General features: G+C 38.1%; 1 pseudogene; it reads left to right on the top strand.

The window, feature by feature from the left end:
- Nucleotides 1-8155: 8155 nt before the first annotated feature.
- LOC126512102 (CDGSH iron-sulfur domain-containing protein 2-like) lies at nt 8156-8849 on the top strand (annotated as a pseudogene).
- The last annotated feature ends 656 nt before the right edge of the window (nt 8850-9505 follow it).

Raw genomic sequence — 9505 nt, 5'->3', positions numbered from 1 at the left:
TATATAGTGTTAGGAGATACTTGCCCTCAAGTTTGCTAAGCAGACTCTTGGCTGGCTTTGGATGATCTCAGAAATCTTTTGGTAATTACACAGGCTCCTTCAATATCTCTGCTTTCTCCTTCCTGTGTTTACTTATGATTTCACTATTTATATATTCAGCAGAAGCTGTAGAATTTCTATCACAGGGTGTTAGACTGAGGAAACTTGTCTGGGTGGGTTTGTCCCAACTACATGGGCATATAGCAAGATCAGTGATTTTGTTTGAATTGTAGATTTGTTTGGGGTGGTTTGGGATGTGGCTGACAGAGGAAGGCAGAAAGGTAAAGTTCATCTGTCAGCTAGCTCTTATTGTTCCCATTATTTCTCGAGCTCTTGAGTCACTTTGATTCTAAAATCATGAAATTATGCTCATGTTTTCTTTGTTAAATAGGATGTGAAACAGTGTGACATTTTCCAGGTTCTATATTTTAAATCTTATTTTAGTGCAGTGGGGGCTCCGCAAACCAGCCTGGTCTCAGATGTACAATGTAACCAAGATTGTACTTGAACATCTAGTTAAAATTTTATTTGAAATTTTCATACATGTGCATATTGTATTTGCATTGTATCTTTCCAGCACCTCTCACACCTTCCCCTTGCAAGGTTATGATCACTTCCATATTTTTTATTGTTATAATCTTTCTAATAAAGAGAAATTATTACTCAATATAGTAATATAATTGAGAGTATATTGTGTCCATATGTACAGTGAGGTAATTTCTTTCCGAAAGAATTTCTCATGAATAATTTCCTTATTGGCAATTTTCACACATTTAAAAGAAAATTTCTAAAATTAGATATAAAGCTTTGTTTTGTGTAAGGCTAAGTACATCCATGAAGGTGTGCCCTGTCTGTTTATAGGTACATGACTACATTACATTCTTAGAGCAAACAAACTTGTAAACATCTAGAATTCAAGTTATTTCATGGTTTTATTTATTTGCTTTTTATTTTTTGAAATTTACATGAGTACTATATTTAGATCTTTTCTACTCCTTCCTCTTTATGTTCCAATTTCTCCCATGTATCTACCCACTCCATCTTTATTTATGATATCTTCTTCTACCTGATGTTGCTCATGTAGATGTGGAGGGAAACTGGCAGTGGGACCAGGATTTATCCCTAGTGCTTGAACTGGCATCTAGGAGCACATTCTTTTTGGAGGGATACCTTGTTCAGCCTAGATATAGAGGGAAAGCCTTGGTCTTGCCTCAAAGTGAAGTGCCCATGGGAAGCCTTACCCTCTCTGAGGAGTGGATGGGGAGGTGGGGTAGGGAGAAGGTGGAGGAAGCACGAGAAGGGGAATGGGAATGGGGATAGCTATGTAAAAAGATTGTATTAAAAATTCTCTAAAAAAAAAAGAAAAAAACAGCAGTACAAATGGTCAACCAAAACAAAGCAAAAAACCCTCAAAGCCCACCCCAGTGACACACCTTATCTAACCTGGCCATACCTCTTAATCATTCAGCTGGAGACCAAGTATTTATGCATAGGTCTATGAAGAAGTCATTCGCATTCAAACCACCACAAGCGTTTTTGGCAATAGTGTCTTCTCTTCAGGTTGTGGGAGGAAATCAAGGGCAATGGCATTAGTCTGCAATTGTTTAGGAAATCTCTTGGATACCGTACCCACCTCTGCTCTGATCAAGAGCTCAAAAGGAAATTTCCTTTGCCTAGGGATTGGATTTTGATTTTTATTTATTCTTTTTAAAGATTTGTTTTCTTTATTTACTTTAATTTATTTGTTTGCACATGAGCATGTGTGAGTTTATGTGCACCAAGTGCACACAAGTGGCTGAGGAGGCCAGAAAATGTCATCAGATCCCCATTAGTAGAGTTACAGGCACTTGTAAGCTACCATGCAGGTTCTAGGAATCAAATAGGGCCCTTTTCAACAGTAATAATTGCTCTTTATACGAAACCATTTCTATAGCCCTAACAGAGGTGTTTGTTAGAAAGTTTATGGATATAGAGGTGAATTATCATACATAGGGTTAACTCCACTACACAATACATTATTTCACATTGTGTGTGTGTGTGTGTGTGTGTGTGTGAGAGAGAGAGAGAGAGAGAGAGAGAGAGAGAGAGAGAGAGAGAGCAAGCTTACAAAATAATGTTTTCTGTGGCTTTCTGAAGCATCATCAGTGTTCCTTATCCCTTCTTTCTCCCTTTCTTGCCTCTATCTCTTGGGTGTTTGGACTTGAGGTATGCTGGAATTTGCCTAGATCTCCAAAGTGTATTTTGTGAAATGTTAATTATATTACATGCTGATGACTAGTTTTACATTAAAGAATGTTCTGGAGACAAATAAGTTAGGAAAGTCATGCAAAATAAAATTAATATTCTTAGAGCCTCTGGTATGCATTTAACTCTTCAACAGGAGAAACTAATAAAATACTTTTGCTTTAACATTTGCCCATAGCCCCTGTGGTTTTTTACCAAAGAAAATCTCATAGGACTTATATTTCACAGGCCCTTCTTTGGAAAATGCTGGATGGGTATATGAAATTTTAGTATTGATGTTTTTGTCTTGCCTGTAATGAACTTCGGGAGAACTAGAGGTTTCTCTTATAGTTTATGAACTTCACTATGTCCTGAATTTTATTTCACAGTAGACACAGAATAGTAGAAAATCTTTTAACTGCAACTAGGCATGTCTTAAAGGTGAACAGATCTCAGCATAACAAGTTCAAATTTTGTCAGATAGTCTGACTTTTGCTGAATTGTACTTCCAGTAAAAGAAAGCTTCTATCTGAACTATAGATAGTCTTTGGATGAGTTTGAGGATCTGTATCAGGAAGCCATAATGTTCGCCTGCCAGCTGGATTTTTACCTAACCCTATCCCAGCATTTTTCCTAAATTCCAGTTAACAATTTGTACAGAAGAATCTCAAGAATCTTTTGTGACAAATGTCACATGCAGAGAAAATGTGCAACCTTCATTTCCTCTCCAGGGATTATAATTATAATGATGACTATGATGTGTGAGTATGCTATGATTTCATGTGACTTACGTGGGAGAGAGAACATTACAATCCCTTGGTGTTCTTGTCACTTGGTGATATCTCTTGTAGCTGCTTGCTCAGCTGGCATCTTTGCCAAAGTCTGCAGCCTTCATTCTGTTCTTTCTTGGCTTGTGGAAGGGCTGAGAATTCTCTTTGGTTTATTCAGTTGACTAGATACTGTTAAGCTCCCTTTAGGTACAGAAACCTGAGAGAACTGCTATTTCCTTTGTATATCACTCGCTGCCTTCTTTGCTTCAACCCTGGGACTCATGTTATGTATGAATCAAGGAAATGTTGGGAGACTCATAAATGAGAACTCTCTTTTCAGACCAGTACTTTGAGTGACCCAGTATATTTTGATGTACATTGATCTGAGGATGGCTAACTGTAGCTTGTCACACAGGAAGCGAGGATATGAAAACATCTCAAAGTTCAGTGATACTGTCGATAATCAGGACACATTGCTCTATCCTGTTCCTTCTTCTTTCTGCCTTTTCTATTACTTTTTCCATAACATGCCTGCCTCTTTGACACCAGCTGATCCATGAAATGTAATACACTACAAAAATTTCTATAAACCAAGTGCTGAAGGTTAATAGAGCAGAGTAAGCAATGTAGAAATAGTGATTTAAAATAACAGTTTGGCTCATAAAGATACTGACTCACTGTGTGGGAGGCTATATGACACACTCTTAGTTCACTCTCTGTATCACAAATCTTCATTTCCTTTCAGACAAGTAGCAGACCACTTAAGGAAAAAAATATACTTCAGTGAGGAGGGAAAAGAGCAGGTTTTTAAAAATATTGTCTCAATCATACTTATTATTTTTCCATTATCTATTGTCTATACATATTGCATTTTGTAGCAATTTTCTTTATTCCCTTCCTCTTTAAAATTTATTTTTAAAGGAAATGTATTTAACATATGTACAGAGGTGATCATAATTGTTTCCCAGAACAACTTTCAAAACATACAACAATCCAAGAAGACCCGAATAAGTCCCATGACAAGGAGTAATTATTTTTCTTTCCTTTTTATTTTGAGCAGTTATTTTTCAACATAAAATTTTTCAACTTTGCCTGCTATTCAATTTATACATCCAAATTTATCCTTATGTATCTCAAATGCATTCTACTTGTAAGAAGTATTCCAAGTATATGATATGTAAAGCTATGTAGTTCCTGTACCCATTAGGACTGCTAAATACTTCTAGGTATTGAAGTTACAGTGGGACAAAAGACAAAAGAAAGTTTATGTTTTAAAGCAGTCATTCTTAACCTTCTTATGCTGCAGCCCTTTAATAAGGTTCCTCATGTTGTGGTAACCCCCAATCAGAAAATTATTTCTTTGCTACTCATAATGTAAATATCTGATATGCAGGATCTCTGATATGAGACCCTCAAAGAGTTTGTGAACCACAGGTTGAGAACCACTCCTCTAAAGGCAGGAGCTAACATGAAAACAAGTAAAAATCATAAAGTAGTGACTTATGAGTAAGTAAAAAACATGGGCATGATAGCTTAGTCTGTTAGGGTAACTCATTTCTTGCAAGGAAAGGCATTGTTCAGGTGGTGCACTAGAGCTGGCTTGAATGATAAGAGAGCAGTCACGTGAGAGAGCGCCCAGGTGGTTAAAATGCCCTGACTGGAATAACGCACATGAGTTTGAGAAACAACAACAACCAAAGAAAAATTCAGGAGGAGGTTGAAAGAAGATAAATTTCCAAAAGGCAGCAGTAACCTAGGTCATAATGTGGTAGCAGCCGTTCTCAGCAAGAGTGTGGAGTTAGCCCAGACTCATAAGAATCATCTGGACAAGTCTAAGCTAGGGAAAAATCTTCAATTCAGCATTTACAAAGCTTGACTCCCATGGGAGCCCCTTCCCAGTAAGGGCAGTCTTTCTCTTCAGGATCCAGCCTGCTGAGGAAGGGAGGGGAAAAACTGCTCTTTGTGTGACCAAGTCCTTTTGTTTCTTTTCGAAGTGCAGTGCTTCTCTAGCCCCTGCTGAAAATCATGAAACACCATGTGGATAAACAGAGGAGAATACTGGGAAAGGTGTTTGTTAAAATATTCTGCCCTTCATCTTTGATACATGCCTCCAGGATAATGGCATACTTTTCTACAGGGAGGCAGATCAGTCTTCGCTCTAATATATAGAGGTGCACGCTGAAGAATGCTAGGCAGATGCACAGCATGAAGGCTACCGACCAAGTTTCAGAGACTTGGAAGTGATCATTTATTCAGGAAAAGGAAATGAAAATGAAGATCCTGATGATACCTCCAGTTTGTTTGGCATCTGTGTCACCAACTACTATTATTTGCTGCTATCCCTCTTTGGTTCGGAAATTTGTCTTTCCAAAGTGGCGACCGGAGTTTCACACAACCTGTAATTTAGAAATGTTCTATGTTGTAAATTGTACTTTGCTTTCAGTAAAAGCCTTTATGTGTCAAGTAGCAAAACAACAATGTCATGGAAGAAGGTGAAATCCCCCATTAAAGAAAGAGAAATTGGGTAGAGACCTGCTAATGTATACTGTAAAAAATAAAAGAGAAGCTGATATGAACATGTCTATCAACTTACACTTCTAATGTGGCGATTTTCAAGTGATGGAGGAACATTTCTGAGCCTGTACTGTCACAGGGGAGTAGTGCCAGAGGGTGCTGCTTTCAGAAGGTCAGAGTCTCACAGCTGCTCAATCAGTATGCTGAGAACTGGTCTTTAATCTCCTGTCTTCTTTGTAGTTCTGACTTTATATGCTTTCTCTTTTGCTCTTATGGAAGTGTCTGTGACACAAGCACTGTTGCTGACTGTACTGTGACCTTTACTCTCTCCTTCAATAATGACAATAATGCCACTGATGATAATAATAGTCATAATAATGAAAGCAGCTATTATGTATAAAGTGCTAAGAATTTTGCATTGTAGTCTTACCTAAAGTTTTAAAGAGAAAAGAGTTGGAAACTATTCCCCAACAGTGAGGAAAACTAATAAACTCCCTTGCTCTAACAGTAGGACACTATTCAGTGAGTGGTCAGAAGATGCGGCCTCTCTGCATGCTACTAGAAGAGAAAAGTAATCATCAATATCATCAAGCTACGAACTCTGAGACCTACAACAGTGCTCTGCCTGCCAGATATACTGGTGAAATAATGGCACGTATGTTAAGGAAATAACCAGTTACTTTTTAGGTGGATTTAAAAGTTACTCCATGATATAGAACCTATACCAGACAGTGCCAAAGTGTTCAAGAACCTGAGATTAAATAAACAGTCATGGGTTTAGGAGGAACATAGCAACAAATAACTCCTAAAGACATATTGTTATACTCATAGATAAGTATTTCACTCAGTCCACATCAGAGAAACTTCTTTTCGCAGTAGACAGCATTTAACACAGAAACCCACAACTGGGCAGTGTTGTGTGAATTCTAATCGGCTTTAATAATAAAATCCCAGAGTCAGATATTAGGAGATGAAAGCTGCAAGATCAGAGAAGTAGAACAGCCAGCCACTAGTTCTTACCTCTACAACATCCTCATGATGTGGGATTCAATGATAAATAAAACATATTCATAGCATACAGAGGGGAATCCCACATCATCATCAGAATCAATGAGGCCAGATCTTGTCTCTATAAATCTTCAGACTGACTGCCTTGAACTCCTGTCTCCTCCCCCCTTATATTGCTCTCTCCAGCTAATCATATCTCTTCCTTTCTCCAATTTCTTAGTGCTCGGATTAAAGGCATGTGACTCCCAAGTACTGGGATTAAAGGTGTGAGTCATCATTGCTTGGCTCTGTTTCTCTTTTATACTGGATCAATTTTATATAGCCCAGGGTGGCCTTGAATCACAGAGACCTGTCTGCCTTCTGCCTCTGCCCCCTGAGCACTGGGATTAAAGGACTGTGCCACAACTCCTTGGCCTCTATGACTAGCTAGTGATTTAGCTCTGTATTCTGATCTTCAGGCAAACCTTATTTGTTGGATGATAAACAAAATATCACCATGTAACGAAAGTGAGAGACTTTGGAGCACTAAGTCATAAATGGTATGTCCTCAACTCTTCCTCTCAGGGATTAGGGATCTATGTGGAAAGGAGACTGCAAGTTAGTAGGAGCCAAAGTGATTGATGACCCTAAGGACACTGTCTTCCAAATACAAAAGGACTGATTTATGTATGAGCTAACAGACTGTCAATATGTACAAGACCTGCTTAGATTCAAGCCAGATGGGGTCCCAGCAGTGAGAGAGGTAAGTGCACATGAGGCCCACCGCTATCTAATAAGATACTTGTAATTTATGCTTACTGGCAAAGGGTAAATCAGCTTTCTCCAAGGGAGTGTTACTGAGTATATCAACCAGAATACAGGGCAGGCCCGATGCATAGGAATAGTTGACCAACACACACACACACACACACACACACACACACAAAATCAGTACTATCTATCTGTCTATCTATATCTATCTATCTGTCTGTCTGTCTATCATCTACCTATCTATAATTTGTTTGCTGTGTTTGTGTTTATGTGTGTGCCTTTTCTTTTGTCATTTTTTGTCTTATTGGTGTTCTGCTTATTTGGCTTTTGTGGGATTTTTGTTTTGAACGAGTGAAAGAACACAAAGTTGGGTGAATGGGGGTGGCATGAGTTGAGGCAGGGGAAAAGATGATAAAAAATATATTGTTTGGAAAAGAAGATGGTAGGGCCTCTAACACAGCACTTTCTCCTCAGCTTCAAGTACCAAAGAGCTGGATATAAGGAAACATTTTAGAAACTTCAATAGATGCTTTGCTAATATTAAACAGAAAATAGAGTTCTTCCTGTCATATAAAGTATGACCCTTTAAACCTTCTGGTCCTCATGGATCTTGCCACAGACTGTTCATCTAAACAAAGAATGGACTCTTCTCATTTCACATTGTCCATAATATGGCCATTTCTTTATGAAGAAAAGACATCTATTACTAAATTCTTGCCCAACAGTGATGATTCACACAAGATCATTTGGCGTATTAAGCTCTTCACTGTTGCTTCTTCTCAACTACATTAAAATCAATGGAAAGAGTACACTTTTGGGGAAGCAGCCGGGCAGCGGACGCCGGCGGCAGGATGATCCTGGACAGCATGGCCCTCATTGTGAAGGTGCAGCTGCCTGCCTACCTCAAGCAGCCGCCTGTCCCTGACAGCATTACGGCCTTCCCCGCCTCACAGTTTCAGAATGGCTCCGTCTGCTGCCCTTCCTTGGTGGACTTGCACTTCTTGGCTACCTTGCCGTGCGTCCATTCTTCCCGAAGAAGAAACAACAGAAGGATAGCTTGATTAATCTTAAAATACAAAAAGAAAATCCTAAAGTAGTGAATGAAATAAACATTGAAGATCTGAGTCTTACTAAAGCAGCATACTGTAGGTGTTGGCGTTCCAAGACGTTTCCTGCCTGCGATGGGTCCCATAATAAGCATAATGAATTGACAGGCGATAACGTGGGTCCGCTCATACTGAAGAAGAAAGAACTATAACAGTAGCCATTTAGGATTGAAATTCTTGTACTCTTTCCTCGTTTGTTGTGCATAGAAAGTCTTTGGAGGGTTTAACTGTTAGTACTGGTTGAATAATTCTTTCTGCCAATTATTTTCTTGCTACACTGCTGCTTATATTTGATACTTTATATAATCAGTCCTGAAATCAAAAGTTAATAAAGTCAGTACTTCAGATTATAATTAATTGGGAATTTAAAGTTTGGACAAGGGCCAAAAGTTATTTCTTTGCATATCAGTATTTCAACAGAATGTATGTATTTTTTAAAAAAGTTCTCCTCTGTTCTGTTAAATGTATTTTTGTACTATTTTGTTTTGCTCATTTGAAGTAGTGCGTCATCCTTTGGTCTTTGTGGAACTCTGCTGATTTTAGATGAAGTATGAAAAATATTGCCATCAAGAATTTCTTTGGGGCAATAAAACCCCTTGTTTTATAGAAAAAAAGAGAGTATGCTTTGCATAAAAACAAATAGCTTTTCCTGTAGTAACAATAGCTGGTGCAATAACACTTAATATAACCAGAATTACTATAGGGAAAATTTGAAAAGAGAACAGTGGTTGGCTTTAATAAAGAAGAGGCTATGGGGTTTTTGCATAATTTTTATTTATTTAACTATTATTGTTTTTACTGAGCTATACATTTTTGTCCACTCCTACCTCTTTTTCTCCCCTTCTACTCTCTCACGTGACTCCCACATACCCAATTTACTCAGGAGAACTTGTCTTTTTTTCCTTCCTATGTAGATCCATGTATGTCTTTCTTAGGGTCCTTTTTGTTGTCTAGATTGTCTGGGGTTGTGGACTGTAGGTTGGTCTTTTTCTTTGTTTTAAGTCTAGAAGCCACTTTTGAGTAAGTGCGTATTATATTTTTCTTTTTTGGTCTGGGTTATGTCATTCAATATGTTTTTTCCTAGATCTATGCATT

Source organism: Alexandromys fortis, unplaced genomic scaffold, assembly GCF_014885135.2.
Source record: "Alexandromys fortis isolate MF-2015 unplaced genomic scaffold, M_Fortis_MF-2015_v1.1 scaffold_95, whole genome shotgun sequence".
Classification (NCBI taxonomy): Eukaryota; Metazoa; Chordata; class Mammalia; order Rodentia; family Cricetidae; genus Alexandromys; species Alexandromys fortis.
Note: the sequence above shows the minus strand (reverse complement) of the source record. Positions and strands in the feature narration are given on the sequence as shown.